This window comes from Phyllopteryx taeniolatus, unplaced genomic scaffold (genome assembly GCF_024500385.1).
Source record: "Phyllopteryx taeniolatus isolate TA_2022b unplaced genomic scaffold, UOR_Ptae_1.2 contig_174, whole genome shotgun sequence".
In the NCBI taxonomy this organism is placed as follows: domain Eukaryota; kingdom Metazoa; phylum Chordata; class Actinopteri; order Syngnathiformes; family Syngnathidae; genus Phyllopteryx; species Phyllopteryx taeniolatus.
In genome coordinates this window covers 11,671-30,013 of record NW_026903096.1, presented here as the reverse complement: position 1 = coordinate 30,013, position 18,343 = coordinate 11,671, and the positions used below count along the sequence as shown (strand labels likewise).

Sequence of the window (18,343 nt, the reverse complement as noted above, 5' to 3'; positions counted from 1 at the left end):
CCAGACTTTCTGTCACCAACTTTAGAATATCCGCTCAGTTTTTTCCCCGTGTTACTCACCGGAGCGGCGTCCGCGGTTTTCGGCGCATGGAGACGGAAGCGGCGCCACAGAGGGAAGCGAGCCGGCATTCAGGTGAAACTCCGCAAGAGAGGACACAGATTGGCGTTCCCGTCGATCCACCTCGCGAACGTACGCTCCCTACCCAACAAAATGGACGAGCTTCATCTTCTGTTAAAGACAAGTAAAGACTTCGGACGTTCCGCGGCCATGTGCTTCACGGAGACCTGGCTCTGCGACGCTGTACCCGATGCCGGCATTATGCTTCCCGGTTTCCACATTCATCGAGCGGACCGCGACATGGAATCATCGGGGAAAACAAAGGGCGGCGGGATATGCCTCTATATCAACGTAAAATGGTGTACGGACGTCACGGTGATCAGCACACACTGCAGCCCGCATTTGGAGTCGCTATTCTTAAATTGTAAACCATTCTACTCGCCACGTGAGTTCGCATCATTCATTCTCGCTGGCGTCTATATTCCGCCTCAAGCTAACACGAACGCCGCATTGCTAACGCTCGCCGATCAAGTCAACGAAATTGAAAAAAAAACACCCCGACTCACCCCTCATTATTCTCGGGGACTTTCACAAAGCTAAACTCAACCACGAACTCCCTAAATACAAGCAGCACATCGACTGTCCGACCAGGGAAAATAATACTTTAGACCACTGCTACACCACGGTAAAAAACGCATACCGTGCTATACCTCGTGCAGCCTTGGGCTCGTCTGATCACTGCTTAATTCACTTAATACCGACGTACAGGCAAGAACTTAAATGTGCGAAGCCTACAGTGAAAACAGTCAAAAAGTGGACAAATGAAGCCAAGATGGAACTTCAAAGCTGCTTAGACTGCACAGACTGGAGTGTCTTTGAAAATTCACCTGGCAGCCTGGATGAATATACGGACACTGTTACATCCTTTATCAGTTTCTGTGAAGAGGTCTGTGTACCAACAAAATCATTTCGCACATTCAACAACAATAAGCCGTGGTTCACTGCTAAACTTAAGCAGCTTCGCCAAGCTAAGGAGGACGCATATCAGAGCGGGGACAGGGCCCTGTATAATCGAGCTAGAAACCAGCTGACCAAAGAAATTAACATTGCAAAGAGGATCTATACAGCAAAGTTGGAAAAACAGTTTAGCGCAAACGACTCTAAATCAGTCTGGCATGCATTCCAGTCGCTGACTAATTACAAGCGACGATCCCCCCAAGCTGAGAACAATAGCACACTAGCCAACGACTTGAATACCTTCTACTGCAGATTTGAAAAGGACAGTTTCACACCACACACCAACCCGGCCGCACCCGCGACCACAATCACACCTCTGACCTCTGCGTTAACCATCCATGAACAGGATGTGAGACGCATCTTCAAACAACAAAAGATTAACAAAGCGGCAGGCCCGGACCACGTGTCCCCATCCTGCCTCAAAGTCTGCGCGGACCAGCTCGCGCCAGTCTTCACTCAGATCTTCAACAGATCACTGGAAATGTGCGAAGTTCCATCCTGTTTCAAACGCTCCACCATCATCCCAGTCCCCAAGAAACCTGCAATCTCGGGTCTGAATGACTACAGGCCTGTCGCTTTGACATCTGTGGTCATGAAGTCCTTTGAACGTCTTGTGCTGGACCACCTCAAGAGTGTCACAGGTCCCCTGCTGGACCCCCTGCTGTTTGCCTACCAAGCGAACAGATCTGCGGATGATGCAGTCAACATGGGACTGCACTTCATCCTAGAACACCTCGACAGTGCAGGGACCTACGCGAGGATCCTGTTCGTGGACTTCAGCTCAGCGTTCAACACCATCATCCCTGAACTCCTTTCATCCAAGCTTCTCCAGCTCAGCGTCTCACCTGCCATCTGCCAGTGGATTTATAGCTTTCTGACGGGCAGGACACAGCAGGTCAGGCTGGGGGAGGCCACCTCATCCACACGCAGCATCAGCACTGGGGCGCCCCAAGGTTGTGTCCTCTCTCCGCTGCTCTTCTCTCTCTACACGAACGACTGCACCTCAGCGAACCCGACTGTCAAACTCCTGAAGTTTGCAGATGACACCACTGTCATCGGCCTCATCAAGGACGGTGACGAGTCTGCATATCGACAGGAAGCGGAGCGGCTGGAGCTGTGGTGCAGCCGACACAACCTGGAGCTGAACACGCTCAAGACTGTAGAGATGATCGTGGACTTCAGGAGGCATCCTTCGCCACAGCTGCCCCTCACATTGTCCAGCTGCCTTGTGTCAACCGTCGAGACCTTCAAGTTCCTGGGAATTACAATCTCCCAGGACCTGAAGTGGGCGACCAACATCAACTCTGTCCTCAAAAAGGCCCAGCAGAGGATGTACTTCCTGCGGCTTCTGAGAAAGCACGGCCTGCCACCGGACCTGCTGAGACAGTTCTACACAGCGGTCATCGAATCAGTCCTGTGTTCTTCCATCACAGTCTGGTTTGGTGCTGCTACAAAAAAGGACAAACTCCGACTGCAACGGACAATCAAAACTGCTGAAAGGATTGTCGGTACCCCCCTACCCACCCTTGAGGACTTGCACGCTGCCAGAACTAAGACAAGGGCGTGCAAAATCCTCTCGGACCCTCCCCACCACGGTCACCGGCTCTTCCAGCTCCTTCCCTCAGGTAGGCGCTACCGATCATTGCAAACTAGAACTAGTAGACATTCCAACAGCTTCTTCCCTCTTGCAATCAACTTCTTAAACAGCTAACTTACAATTCCATTACAACAAGCTGGCAATTTTTTTTTGACTTGAGTTCGTTGTCACATTTCTGTGGGGCCAATTATGTATTACTCGTGCACTCACTGTAGTTGTCTCGCCGTGCTGCACTATTTGCATATAGTGGCCACTCATGCCAGAGTAGCATCTGCTCCATTTGCACACTGATTGAGGAGTATCTGTAACATTTGCACAACCATTGTCCCAGATTATCGCACTACTCGTCACTTTAAACCGCATACACTCCTTGAAGTCTCAGCGCCCTTTGCACAATGGTCATTGCACCGGACTATTGGGATATTAGCCATTGGAACTGCTCTAAGTGCTAGAGGACTCTGCATCTTTTTGCACAATTGTTTTTTGTCAATGTCTTTATGTCTCCAAAGTGTTCTATAAATTGACTGTCTGTTGTACTAGAGCGGCTCCAACTACCGGAGACAAATTCCTTGTGTGTTTTGGACATACTTGGCAAATAAAGATGATTCTGATTCTGATTCTGATTCTGATTCTGACATTCCAATGCTCTCGAACGGGTCGCCCACCGGATGAGCAAACCGCCTGGGGTGAATAAAGACCCGTACCCTTTGTTCCTTCTAAACAACACAAAGCACTACTGTCAGGATGGCCGAGCAGTCCAAGGCGCTGCGTTCAGGTTGCAGTCTCTATGGAGGCGTGGGTTCAAATCCCACTCCTGACAGTGTCTAGTGTATAAAGACAATGTGTCCATTCTGTTGTTCATTTCCTTTTTGTGAGTGCGCCTCTGCTAAGGGGGAATTCAGTGCTCACATGGCGAGTGACAATGTGACTCGGAAGGGCGTGATAAAGGCGAAAGCCTCCTCACCCCTTCCCGATCTAAGCGCGAGTCGTGCTTACTTATAGGAATAATGTGCTCGTCACAGACTGTCAATAATTAACACCATCTTCACACATTAGGGTTTCCAGATGAGCACTTGACACCAGGACAACCAAAGGACGCAGTTCGATGATCGACTTTGTGGTCGTGTCATCGGACATGCTGCCGCATTTCTTGGACACTGGGGTCAAAAGAGGGGCGGAGCTGCAATTTGATTCCCACTGGGTGGTGTGTTTGCTTCGATGTTGGGGGCAGATGTCAGTTCGACATGAAAGAGAATTACGTATTTTGAGGGTGTGCTGGTAATGTCTGGCAGAGTCCCCAGACAGAAGGAGCTTCAACTCCCACCTCCGGCAAAACTTTGTCCATGTCCCGGGGGAAGCAGGGGACATTAAGTACGAGTGCCCCATGTTCTGTCTGCAGACTTTGTCTTCATTCTCCTGCTCTTGACTTGGATTCCTACATTTCAGATGATTATTGAGTCAGTAAGTCAGAGGCACTGGCATGCATATAAACATCAGAAAACTATGATGCAATGAAAAACAACACAATCGAAGTCTGTCGGAGTGGCTGAGCCGTCCAAGCAACTCCATTCAGGTTGCAATATCTACGGGTATGCGGGTTGACATTCTGCTTCTTGTGTGATTAGACTGACAAAAACTGTCTTTTTCCTCTCCTTGGCTTTCCAGTCCAACAAAAATTGGTACAACTCGGGTGTTATCATTGTTTCTGCCCTACACTGCCACGAAACAACACAAGGAATATTTGTGAGGATGGCCCAGCGCGCCAAGTTGGTGAACTTCGTTCGCAAATTCTTCGCATATGACCACTTCTGACAAGATGTGACCAACAAACACTTGGTTCCTGTCCGCGGTCGTCCAGAACCGGTTGGGGAAAATGTGTGTTTTGCAAGCAGAAGGAGTTTGGACTCATTTACCTCAAACAGAGCTGAATATACACAAAAGGGTCAAGCTGCATTGGCCGGGAATCGGACCCGGGCCTCCCGCGTGGCAGGCGAGAATTCTACCACTGAACCACCAATGCTTGGTGTTTGTCCTCTTGCACTTTGACTACATTCCAATGCTCTCGAACGGGTCGCCCACCGGATGAGCAGACCGCCTGGGGTGAATAAAGACCCGGACCCTTTGTTCCTTCTAAACAACGCAATGTACTACTGTCAGGATGGCCGAGCGGTCCAAGGCGCTTCGTTCAGGTTGCAGTCTTTATGGAGGCGTGGGGTCAAATCCCATTCCTGACAGTGTATAAAGACAATGTGTCCCTTCAGGCATTCATTTCCTTTTTGTGAGTGCGCCTCTGCTGAGGGGGAATTCAGTGCTCACATGGCGAGTGACAATGTGACGAGGCGAAAGCCTCCTCACCCCTACCCGATCTAAGCGCGAGTCATTCTTACTTATAGGAATAATGTGCTCGTCACAGACTGTCAATAATGAACACCATCTTCACACATAAGGGTTTCCAGATGAGCACTTGACACCAGGACAACCTAAGGCCGCAGTTCGATGATCGACTTTGTGGTCGTGTCATCGGAAATGCTGCTGCATGTGAAGGCACCATTAATGCTGAAAGGTACATACAGGTTTTGGAGAAACATATGCTGCCATCCAAGCAACATGTTTTTGATGGATGCCCCTGCTTATTTCAGCAAGGCAATGCCAAACCACATTCTGCACGTGTTACAACAGCGTGGCTTCATAGTAAAAGTGTGCAGGTACTAGACTGGCCTGCCTGCAGTCCAGACCTGTCTCCCATTGAAAATGTGTGGCGCATTATGAAGTGTAAAATACAACAACAGAGACCAGACTGTTGAACAGCTGAAGCTGTACATCAAGCAAGAATGGGAAAGAATTCCACCTACAAAGCTTCAACAAACTGTCCTCAGTTCCCAAAAGTTTATTTAATGTTGTTAAAAGAAAAGGTGATGTAACACAGTGGTAAACATGACCCTGTCCCAGCTTTTTTGGAACGTGTTGCAGCCATAATTATGATTATTTGCTAAAAAAAAAATAAAGTTTATCAGTTTGAACATTAAATATCTTTGTAGTGTATTCAATTAAATATAGGTTGAACATGATTTTCAAATCATTGTATTCTGTTTTTATTTATGTTTAAAACAACGTCCCAACTTCATTGGAATTGGGGTTGTATATTTAAAATAACCACAGCTTGGCTTCAGATAAGTCACTTTAGCTTAATGCAAACAATATACAATATTTGGAAACAATATGGTGGAGCAATAGATATAGACGGATAATATAAGAATACTCACAGGCATATATTCTTCATCCTCTGCAAAGCATGACTCATATTACTGCGGTTTTGAGTGTCTCCATGTACAGTATATCCATATGACTGAATTATACTGCTCCCAGGTGGCTGTGGTGCAAACACCAGAAGCGGCAGAATGTCCATTAAATTGAAGCAAAAAACTGTCAAAAAATATTTTAATGACAATTTTTTTTTGGGAGAGAGAGATTGGGATGGATTAATGGGATTTTCATGAATTTGTGGAAAGATGACTGAAGAGATTAAATATTATGTGAAGTTACAAGCATGGTCACTAAACTAATTGAACTCAAGGCACCACTGTCTTCTTAAAAAAGGACTCAAGTTACCTCTGCTTCTACAGCCAGCTGGTAGGCAATTTTCAAGTCTCCCAGCTGCAAGGCCAGCTCAAACCTATGCTCAGGATCTGTCGACAGCGCTAATGCTTGAAACCCAGGAGAGCCGGAAGACAAAAAAATATATAAGCACAGAGGAAGCCATCAATCGGTCAAACAACTAGGAATCAATTAAATGAAATGTTATGACAGGCTAATAATGCACTGACCTGTTTTTCCAGGAAACCGGAAACTACATACAACCGGAGCTGACTTGAAAAGAAGTTTAAGGTGACTTGAATGCAATCATAAATATCTGACCTGTCCAATTGAGCAAGAGTGACAATCTCTCCCCCTACAAAGTAGCTGAGTCTGTTCAGAGAGCTGGTGTAAATGAAGCAGTTGCCAACCCAGAGTCCAGTCTTCACGATCTCCCGGACCTCTCCCTGGACCTGAACCAGGAGAAAATCCATGATTACAAATGTAATGTGGGATCATTGTGTGAGAGTTTACACCCCCCCCATGTCATAGGTCACTGTTGGTGGCACCACTCCATCGTATAATTGTTTTCTGGTGCACCAACGTGCCAGGCAGCACTGAGGTCTACTGAAGGGATGGAGCATAATTAAGAGCAAGGATAAGAGGCTGAGAACGTCCCCAACTAAGCTCTAGTAATAGTTGTTCCTACTGAGCAGAGAGAATATATGGCTACGAGCATTGTTGTATTGTTGCACGCTCTATCTATGTGTTGTGAAGGTGATATAGAGTTTCAGGGTGTGACAAGCATAACATGGAAATCAGATAAGGGTGTGGGATTTTATTGCAGGAAAGTTCCCACCAGGGTGCATGTGGAGGCCACAAAGAAGAGATGTCGGAGAAGACAATGGCTGCAGGGAGCCACTGTGGACATGAGATGCAAGACTGTGGAGACCGCGCCTGGAGCCAGCAGCAAATGGTCATCATTCTGTAGAGCAATGAGGACGTCAGTGGGCGTTGGACCAATCAGATGACAGCAATTCCATACTTCCTTTTTGAAACATTGTATAAGTCGGGGGCAAGCACAGATAGCTTTGTTCAGTCTGCGCTGTCTCTGCTGAGGCTAGGATAAGCGTAGCTACTGACCCAGAGCTCTGTGAAATGTATAGACTCCTCTGTCAGGTATAAATTGGTTGACTTTTAACACATCGTTATAATTGTAGTTCTTTCATGAAAATGAACACGCATGGAACCTCGAGAGTAATAGGTGATTATAAAATTCAGGTTCCTTCAGTTGCTGCTACATGTGTTCAAGTAGTACCGGTGAGTTTTGTTTTTGTTTAATAGTTACGCTACATCAATGCAAATTTCCGTAAGACAGCCTATGGTGTTTCACAGAATATGTTAGCATTAAACTAGGTGTCTTTTAATGCAGCCCTATAGGGGGCACAAGCCAGTGCAAACTGCAGGCCGGTCCCAGGCGTCAGGAAGGGCATCTGGCTTAAAACGTTGCCAAACAAATATGAGCGTTCATCTAAAGAATTCCATACCGGCTCGGTCATGGCTGGGTTCACAATGTTCGCCCCCAGCACAGTTAACCTGCAGGGCGACGGTGGAAATTCAGTTACTGTCTGTCGAAGACGAAGGAGAGATGGAAAGCGAGTTCTTTGGCAGAAAGAAAAGAGGAAAGCACAGAGCCTAGAATTGAATGTGGAGACTTAGAATGTTGGGACTATGACAGAAAAAGTTTGCGAGTTGGTTGACATGATGAGAAAGGTTGATCTATTGTGTGTCCAGGAGAGCAGGTGGAAAGGCAGTAAGGCTAGAAGTTTAGGGGGCAGGGTTTAAGTTATTTTCCCATGGTGTAGACGGGAAGAGAAATGGAGTAGGGATTATTTTAAAAGAAGAGTTAACTAAGAATGTCTTGAAGGTGAAAAGAGTATCAGATCGAGTGATGAGGCTGATACTTGAAATTGAGGGTGTTATGTATTATGTAATGTCCCAGATGATTCTGGTGGTCGGGAGGAAGACTCAGAAGACAAAGGCAGAGTAGAGAACCATGTGGTGGAAGCTGAGAAAGGAAGAGTGTTGCGCGGCTTTTCGGGAAGAGCTGAGACAGGATCTCGGTGGACAGGAGGAGCTCCAGAAGACTGGACCACTACAGCCAAGGTGATCAGAGAGACAGGCAGGAGAGTACTTGGTGTATCTTCTGGCAGGAAAGGAGAGAAGGAAACTTGGTGGTGGAACCTCAAAGTACAGGAAATCAAAGTACAGGAAAGAGGTTAGCTAAGAAGAAGTGAGACACTTGAGAGGACAGAGGAGAGGAGCAAGGAATACGTTGAGATGCGACATAGGGCAAAGGTAGAGGTGGCAAAGGCCAAACAAGAGGCATATGAGGACATGTATGCCAGGTTGGACACTAAAGAATGGGAAAAGGATTTCTACAGGTTGGCCAGACAGAGGGATAGAGATGGAAGGATGTGCAGCAGGTTAGGGTGATTAAGGATAGAGATGGAAATGGGTTGACCGGTGCCAGTAGTGTGCTGGACAGATGGAAAGAATACTTTGAAGAGTTGATGAATGAGGAAAATGAGAGAGAAGGAAGAATAGAAGAGGGTGGTGGACGAAGAAGTGGCAATGACTAGTAAGGGGGAAGTTAGAAAGGCATTCAATGGGATGAAAAATGGAAAGGCAGTTGGTCCTGATGCATTATTTGCCTTGAGGATGTTGATGGAAAAGTACAGAGAAGGTCAGAAGTCACTAAATTGTGGGACAGCCAAGGTTAGATGTTTTGGAGACAAAGTTGGAGAGAGCAGACTTCGATGGTTTGAACACATCCAGAGGAGAGATAGTGGGTATATTGGTAGAAGGGCGATGAGGATGGAGCTGCCAGGCAAGAGAGCTAGAGGAAGACCAAAGAGAAGGTTGATGGATGTTGTGAGGAAAGACATGAGGGCAGTTGGTGTTATAGAGGAGGATGCAGGAGATAGGCTGACACGGAAAAAGATGAGACGCTGTGGCGACCCCTAACGGGACAAGCCCAAAGGAAAAGAAGAAGGAGCTAGGTGTGTTTTGTTGATAGTGACATACTGTAATTTCTCATGTATAATGCGCACCCATGTATAATACGCACCAAAGTTGACCTAAAAATTCTGGAAAACCCTTCTACCTATGTATAATGCATTTTTACAATGCATGATTTTGCTTCTACCCATATGATCAAAACGAAGTATTCTCTGTATTTTGTATTTTTCAAAGAATTATTCTGAAGGTATTTATTTGAACATGTAATCCTTTTTTTTAATATACTTGCTCTTATTTAGAAATTTACAGCCCTACTTTTATTTAGTAAATTAGAAAACACAGTTGTGCTCATATGTTTGATTACCCAGGCAGAATTTGGAAGATGGGTATAATTATTTCAAGAAAACATGAAGGACCAAGTGAAACACATTTAATTTTATTTTATTGGGATTCAAATTAAACAGTCAAGCATTTCAGAAAAGCATTGTCAATAAACAAAACATAACCATAAAGAAATTAATGAAGGTTGTACATGTACAGTACATGGTTTGGTTGAACATTTTGGTGTTTAAAAATATGTTTCAATCGCTTTTGAAAAAAAACAGCTTGAGGCAAGATTTTGCCTCTTATGTGGAGAACTGTAAACGACGGAGTAAGACCAGGTGCTAATGAATACTTTTAAAAGTGTGTTTTAATACGTTTAAAGCATGTGGGGGGGGTTACTGTACCATAATAAAAGGGCTCATAACAATGGAAATACACACAAACCTCAAAAGCATCCTCAATGCCGTCCTCCGTCACGACTTCGTTGTTCTCTTGTGAGGCAACTACTTTATCAGCCATGTATCGAAGGATAAAGAAAGACGCTTCAGTCGCGATGCAGACCAACTCATCAGAGTCTGACCAGAAGATCTGCACACAGGACAAAAAAAAATAAAATGGAGGTATACAAAGGTAAGAAAGAGACTGCTTGTGTTGCTAGTAAACCACCTAACTAAACATTCATAAAAAAACACATAGACCTGAAAGTAGCCATGTGATAACTGGTTGGCATCTTTGTGGAATTTTCTAAAATACATGGAATGAGCACTTCAAACACCTCTAAAACCCTCCATAACAAGTACATTGATGAAAAAACACGTACATTACATGATTACATTCGTTATTCTACTGCCCACGCTGTTCTTCTCACCAATAATGATCCATTTGTGTTATTTAAGTGCAGTTTTTAGGGCAAGTGACACCGTTGGAAATCTCACGGTCACTTTGACTTGCCGATGTAATTGCAGCCTGTACAAGCTTATTTTCAACAAAAACTTGTTGGCCAACCGGAGAAGGGGTTCCCAAAGTAGCTGACGAAACGAAAGGGTCCAGGTCATATGTTGAGAAATAATAAAGTCATACTGTTTCACTCTAATTTGAAGGTGTTTTTGGCCAGCTTTTCTATTGGCCATATCACACAAAAACACTCCCCAAAGAGTCCATTTTTTGCGACACAAACTACATTTTTCCGGAACCCATCATCCCACTTTCAAAATTCTTGATTTACTGTACTTAGGTTGAAGTGGCCATTCCAACCAAACTTGGCATTTAAGACTGTCATTTTTGGAAAACCTTGTCAAGTTTCCTATTGAAAGAGAAACGGACAAGTCTTACGTGTTTAGGTTGGATCTCAATGCGGCGGATCAGTTCGGTGTTCTCCCAATCATAAAATCCCAGACCATTTACTGACCTCACCCCAAGCAAGAAACCTCCATAGATGCCTGCAGGGTCCAAAAAAAAGAACATATTGCTTGTTGTTTTTACCAGCAATAACCTGTTGAACCACAAGTTTGCTTTACGACAGCATTGCCATTACCCTCTGCTCCAAAGTCAGGCGTGAATGATTTCTTTACTTTGAAATTCTGCATTATTTTCGCAATGCTTCTGCTTTCTCTAATCGCATATCTGTTAAAAAAAGAAGAGGCATTAACTATTACATATGCGCTTAAACATACTGTAAATAAGAAAGACAATTATATGACAGTAGGGATTGTCTGCTGCTGTCACTTTACACAAATACATAAGCACTGAATAGGACATTTGCTCATACTGTAGCAATTGAGCAGTAAAGCAACCCAGACAGACTTAAAAGTGAACACTTACTCAGATGAGTCATGTGCCCAAGCAAACTACTGTGCTGAGCCAAAGATCTTGATTCTCAGAGATATGGCAGTACAGATGATGTACTCTCCATCGCCACACACTGCAACAAACCTATAAATGAGAGATCGACATGAGACCAGGTCACTCAGCAAGACATTGAAATTGTTTGTGCACATTCAGCGTACCTCCTGTTGGGGTTATGCTGGATAGTTTGAGGGTGTATCTCAAAAATTTCCAAGTCTTTCACCGCCAGTGGGAGCCTCTCTCCATCCTTAATCTCAGCATCACCCATTTGCATCAAGTTGGCCTGCTGTATTTGACGGTGCTGGGCCCAAATAATCTTCCCGCTGGTGTCCATTGACATGGCCGGCTCCTCGCGGCCCACCTGAAGAGAAAACAAACAACGGTTGAGATCGACAATAGTTTTTTTGTATGCATGAAAGCAATGTGAAGACTGCTTTTATATCACCTGCACGTATTGAAGAGTACTTACACTACAGTAACAAGGTACATCTTGATGAGTGCCCAAATTACACGTTTTTTGAGTTACAAAGTCAACTTTTTGCTTTTAATGTACGGTAATGCCCTTGCAAGTGGGCAAGAAGAGCCACAATTGATGATGCACTTTCGGCTGTTAATTTAATATGAAAAACAGCCAAACACAAAATGAGAGCACCCATAAGGAGCTGCTGTAGGCCCCAACTCACACCTAGAGGATCCCACGCAGAGTCACCTAACTACTAAGTCCACCCACATTCACCATCCTGACACCAGTCACGAGGCCATGCTCCTTAAAGGCACACTTCCAACACATGAATACGACAATGCGTACAGTAATACACTTTATAAAACCAGTTTATTTCTTCACACTCTCTTTTTATTGTTTCATTATATTTTTATACAATTTAGTTGTATTTGTCTTTATCAGAAACGCAGCAAAAAACAAAACAAAACAAAACTTGGTGTTTTTTGGGGGGCCTGAACGGATTCAATGGCATTTCAATTAATTTAATGGTGAAAAATTGAGTGATAAGCTTGGTCACGGAACAAATGAACCTTGTACGCCAAGGTATGACTGTAACTCACATTAAGAAAATTTTCCTTGCAGGAGCTGTGTGACTTCAATGATTAAATACACTGTTCTTGTACTTACTTTGACAATGATGCTGCCTTCATCATAGCCCAGCGCTACATTGTTGGAGCCCCTGAGGACGCACGCACGTCACACTCGCTCCATACCGTAGTTGAGGGTGCTCTCCAGGCGGTATGTGCTTGAGTGCCAAATACGTACCTTACCTTCAGTGAGAAATAATGTTGTGCGAAGCAAAGATTAATATAGCCGTTGGAAGAGAACGGAACATGAGATATTGCAGCTCACCATCCTCTGACCCAGTGATTATGATTGGCAGCTCTGGGTGGAAGCTCACGCATGAGGCATTCTGAGCATGGCCCTCCAGTGTCTGAACACAGGTCTTGTTCTCGAACAGAAGTAAACTCCAGATGAATTATTTGTAGGGATGTCCGAATCCCATTTTTTTTTTGCACCCAAGTCAATCTTTATTGTTAAATATCTCCCGATAATGAGTCCTGATCCGATACATAAAATGAGTAATAAATCTTCTTCTTCTTTTCCTTTGGGCTTGTCCCGTTAGGGGTCGCCACAGCGCGTCATCCTTTTCCATGTAAGCCTATCTCCTGCATCCTCCTCTCGAAAACCAACTGCCATCATGTCTTCCCTCACGACATCCATCAACCTTCTCTTTGGTCTTCCTCTCGCTCTCTTGCCTGGCAGCTCCATCCTCATCATCCTTCTCCCAATAAACTCACTATTTCTCCTCTAGACGTGCCCAAACCATCGAAGTCTGCTCTCTCTAACTTTGTCTCCAAAACATCGAACCTTGGCTGTCCCTCTGAAGAGCTCATTTCTAATTTTATCCAACCTGGTCACTCCAAGAGCGAACCTCAACATCTTCATTTCCGCCACCTCCAGCTCTGCTTCCTGTTGTCTCTTCAGTGCCACTATCTCTAATCCGTACATCATGGCTGGCCCCACCACTGTTTTATAAACTTTGCCCTTCATCTTAGCAGAAACTCTTCTGTCACATAACACACCTGACACCTTCCTCCACCCATTCCAATCTGCTTGGACTCGTTTCTTCACTTCCTGACCACACTTACCATTGCTCTGGACGGTTGACCCCAAGTATTTAAAGTCCTCCCCCCTTGCTATCTCTTCTCCCTGTAGCCTCACTCTTCCCCAACCACCCCTCTCATTCATGCACATATATTCTGTTTTACTTCGGCTAATCTTCATTCCTCTTCTTTCCAGTGCATGCCTCCATCTTTCTAACTGTTCATCCAGCTGCTCCCTGCTTTCACTGCAGATCACAATGTCATCTGCAAACATCATGGTCCACGGGGATTCCAGTCTAACCTCATCTGTCAGCCTATCCATCACCACTGCAAAAAGGAAGGGGCTCAGGGCTGATCCCTGATGCAGTCCCACCTCCACCTGAAATTCGTCCGACAGCACACCTCACCGGTGTTCTGCTGCCCTCGTACATGTCCTGTATTATTCTAACATACTTCTCTGCCACTCCAGACTTCCGCATGCAGTACCACAGTTCCTCTCTGGGTACTCTGTCATAGGCTTTCTCTAGATCTACAAAGACACAATGTAGCTCCTTCTGACCTTCTCTGTACTTTTCCATCAACATCCTCAAGGCAAATAATGCATCTGTGGTACTCTTTCTAGGCATGAAACCATATTGTTGCTCGCAAATACTCACTTCTGTCCTGAGTCTAGCCTCCACTACTCTTTCCCATAACTTCATTGTGTGGCTTTATTCCTCTATAGTTGTGTGGCTTTATTCCTCTATAGTTGCCACAGCTTTGCACATCACCTTTGTTCTTAAAAATGGGCACCAGTACACTTTTCCTCCATTCCTCAGGCATCTTCTCACGCACTAGAATTCTATTGAACAAGCTGGTCCAAAACTCCACAGCCACCTCTCCTAGATGCTTCCATACCTCCACAGGAATGTCATCAGGACCAACTGCCTTTCCATTTTTCATCCTCTTTAATGCCTTTCTAACTTCCCCCTTACTAATCATTCCCACTTCCTGGTCCACCACACTTCTTCTACTCTCCCTTCTCTCTCATTTTCCTCATTCGTCAACTCCTCGAAGTATTCTTTCCATCTAGCAAACACACTGCTGGCACCAGTCAACATATTTCCATTTCTATCCTTAATCACCCTAAGCTGCTGCACATCCTTCCCATCTCTATCCCTCTGTCTGGCCAGCCTGTATAGATCCTTTTCTCCTTCTTTAGTGTCCAACCTGCCATACATGTCATCATATGCCTCTTGTTTGGCCTTTACCACCTCTACCTTTGCCCTGTGTCGCATCTCAATGTATTCCTTTCGCCTCTCCTCGGTCCTCCCAGTGTCCCACTTCTTCTTAGCTAACCTTTTTCCTTGTATGATTTCCTGTACTGTGAGGTTCCACCACCAAGTCTCCTTCTCTCCTTTCTTGCCAGAAGATACACCAAGTACTCTCTTGCCTGCCTCTCTGATCACCTTGGGTGCAGTGGTCCAGTCTTCTGGAAGCTCCTCCCATCCACCGAGAGCCTGTCTCACCTCTTTCCCGAACACTGCACAACACTTGTCCTGTCTCAGCTTCCACCACATGGTTCTCTTCTCTGCCTTTGTCTTCCTAATCTTCCTCCCCACCACCAGAGTCATCTTACACACCACCATCATATGCTGTCTCGCCACATTCTCCCCTACCACTACCTTACAGTTGTTAACCTCCTTCAGATTGCATTGTCTGCACAAGATGTAATCCACCTGTGTGCTTCTACCTCCGCTCTTGTAGGTCATCATATGATCGTGCCTCTTCTGGAAAAAAGTGTTCACTACAGCCATTTACAGCCTGGTTGCAAAGTCTACCACCATCTGTCCCTCCAAGTTCCTTTCCTGGATGCCGTACTTACCCATCACTTCTTCATCACCCCTATTACCTTCACCAACATGTCCATTACAATCTGCACCAATTACGACTCTCTCTCTGTCTGGGATGCTCAGCACTACTTCGTCTAGCTCCTTCCAGAATTTCTCGTTCACCTCTAGGTCACATCCTACCTGTGGGGCATAGCCACTAATCACATTACACATAACACCCTCAATTTCAAATTTCAGCCTCATCACTCGATCTGATACTCTTTTCACCTCCAAGACATTCTTAGCCAACTCTTCTTTTCCACCTGGTCTCCTGGACACACAATATATCAACCTTTCTCCAAATCATCATGTCAAACAACTCCCGAGATTTTCCTGTCATAGTCCCAACATTCAAAGTCCCCACATTCAGTTCTAGGCTCTGTGTTTTCCTCTTCTCTTTCTGCCGAAGAACCCGCTTTCCACCTCTTCTTCTTTGTCTTCGACCCACAGTAGCTGAATTTCCAACGGCGCCCCGCAGGTTGACGGCGCCGATGGCGGATGTTGTTAACCCGGGCCACGACCGATCCGGTATGGAATTCTTTGGATGAAAGCTCATATTTGTTTGGCAAGGTTTTAAGCCGTCTGCCCTTCCTGACACAACCCTCTGCATTTATCCGGGCTTGGGACCGGCCTATAGTTTGCACTGACTTGTGCCCCCCATAGGGCTGCATTACATAAAATGAGTAATAAATAAAAATGATATATTAAAAAAATATATATTTAGGATTTAGCAAATAGAAATAATTTTGGTAATCCTAATTGACCTAAAATAGGAACATGTTTGTCTAATTTCATGTCAGACAGTCAGGCGAAAAAATGACTGCATCTGCTGTTCTTGCTGTCCGCACCTTAGCCTCTTCGGGGCAGTGTGGTGCGATGCATTCATGGAGCTACTCATTTTCTGTAAGATAGAAAAAGAATACAAGACCGTCGTGATAAAACATTAACTCATTCACTGCTATTGACTGCTGTTAAATTCAAATATCCATGTCAACATAGAGGACTGGCAGTGAATTAATTTCAATTTTCACAGATTAAAACTGTGTGTATTGTTACATTACGTATCTGTATGTGTTACAATGGAGTTTGTGTATATTTATTATTTGAAGGTAAATCCCCAGTGATATAATGGTAACTCAAGCTGGCCCGCCAATGGGGTTTTCCATTGAGTGGTGGCATTAAGCTGGCAATTTCTAAAACAATCATGTGTGTCTTGTATTTAAATATATAGTGCGTTTAATTCTTTTTGTTTCGTTTAGTTTTATTGTAAAATACACTTGGGGTATCATTAAACAATTTAAAGCACGCTCAGGGAGTCTGCCTGTCTCTTTCAGTTACTTATACCAGTACTAAAAATAGCCCGAAAAGTTGTCTTAATATACAACAAAGCTATTACTGTTCCATTTGCAAAGATATTTGTACCTTTGGATTATTTTGTCACTTTAAAATGTCACAAAATGTATCAAACCGATGTTTTTAATCCAATCTCGATCACCTGAAAAATCACGTAATCCACCCCGATTTCTGATCACGTGACCAGATCGGGACATCCCTAATTATTTGTAGGTTTTACACGGCCGAGTTTAAAAAAAACCATAACCGATCACCGATCCGATCACAAGATGGAGCAATGTGTCTATTTAAATGAGACAGAAATAATGACAACATGACAGAAATAATGGGTGCTAACTGACTGTAATTCAATTACTTTATGGAAATTAAATTACTTCACCCACACCGAAACTTAGAGCATGATTCGACAGAATGCCTGCATGTTCGCTTACAACCTTTAGTGCTAGTACTAGCTTGCTAGGATACATAATGTTTTGTTGCCCGCTTGCAAGCCGTATCGTATTAAAATACCTCAATCAAACCTTAAACGAACATCTTCTCCTGAGCTCCGGTGCCCACTAACACACGTTTTCCCCCATTTTGTCCTGATAATACAGTCGGCGCGATCCACTCTTGTTGTCGTCGCCACGGTAATGAGTGTATCCGGTTGCGTTTGAGTTGACAAGATTAAGCCCAGTGATCGTAAAAAACGGGTGCGGTGGTATGGGAATACAAGATTTTATTGCAGTAGTCTGACAATCGTGAAAGAGCAAATTTGTCTTTTATTCGGATCCGGGCAATACGCGTTGTCTGTCCCACACCGGGACAAAAAAATTTAAATTATGTTTTAAATTCCTTGTATTGGCCGTCAGATATTTTCAGTACTACATCAAAATACATTTGACAAGGCTAAAAATAAACTACCTTTTGGATTCAAATATACTGTGCACGATGGCGACGCGGAGTAAATGTATTTTCCGGAGCCGATCAATGACGTCATTGTTCGTATCGACGAATTATGACATTGAAGCAGATCAGCCATTCAGCATAAAATGCTAAATATCGGCCTATACCGATAAGGCTGATCAGATCGGTGTGAAATCTAATTATTTGTTGAGGCAACATGATGGGACAGTCATTAGAAATGCATCATTTAGATAGAAAAATGCTGAAGCACTTCTTACTTTTTCGGTTACCAGGACAAAAACAGTAACAAAACAGATGCTATACCTGGTAGTCCCAGATTTTGACCTAACGGTCATTAGCCCCTGATATCAAGTCAGGCTTGTCTCCGTCACTGTAATAGTTGAGGCAACTGACCCCTTTCTCATGGCCTTCCACGACTAAATAATTTCCTTCAATATTTTGATAGAACAATATGGAACAATATACATTTTGTATATATATATCTGCTTGTCTGACTGGGAGCATTTCCTGCCGACACGCTGCTTATATAGAGGAAAGGTGGACGTGACTGAGGACAGCATGCAGACGTTATAGGGGGGAGGGTATGCGTGAAAGAGGACGCTAAAGGCACGCCCCCAGTAGGTATATAGCGCATTGTGCAAAACAACATCGGTTTGGCTAAGGACCCCCA

The 18,343-nt window shown here is 44.5% G+C and overlaps 2 non-coding genes and 1 pseudogene across 2 annotated transcripts; 1 reads left to right on the top strand and 2 right to left on the bottom strand.

Moving 5' to 3' along the window:
* Positions 1 to 3,409: 3,409 nt before the first annotated feature.
* On the top strand, positions 3,410 to 3,491 carry trnal-cag (transfer RNA leucine (anticodon CAG)). Its single transcript has one exon. It is a non-coding gene; the product is annotated as a tRNA-Leu (tRNA).
* A 1,129-nt stretch (positions 3,492 to 4,620) lies between these two features.
* Positions 4,621 to 4,691, bottom strand: trnag-gcc (transfer RNA glycine (anticodon GCC)). The gene has a single exon. It is a non-coding gene; the product is annotated as a tRNA-Gly (tRNA).
* A 1,895-nt stretch (positions 4,692 to 6,586) lies between these two features.
* On the bottom strand, positions 6,587 to 18,101 carry LOC133473189 (coatomer subunit beta'-like; annotated as a pseudogene).
* Positions 18,102 to 18,343: the final 242 nt, after the last annotated feature.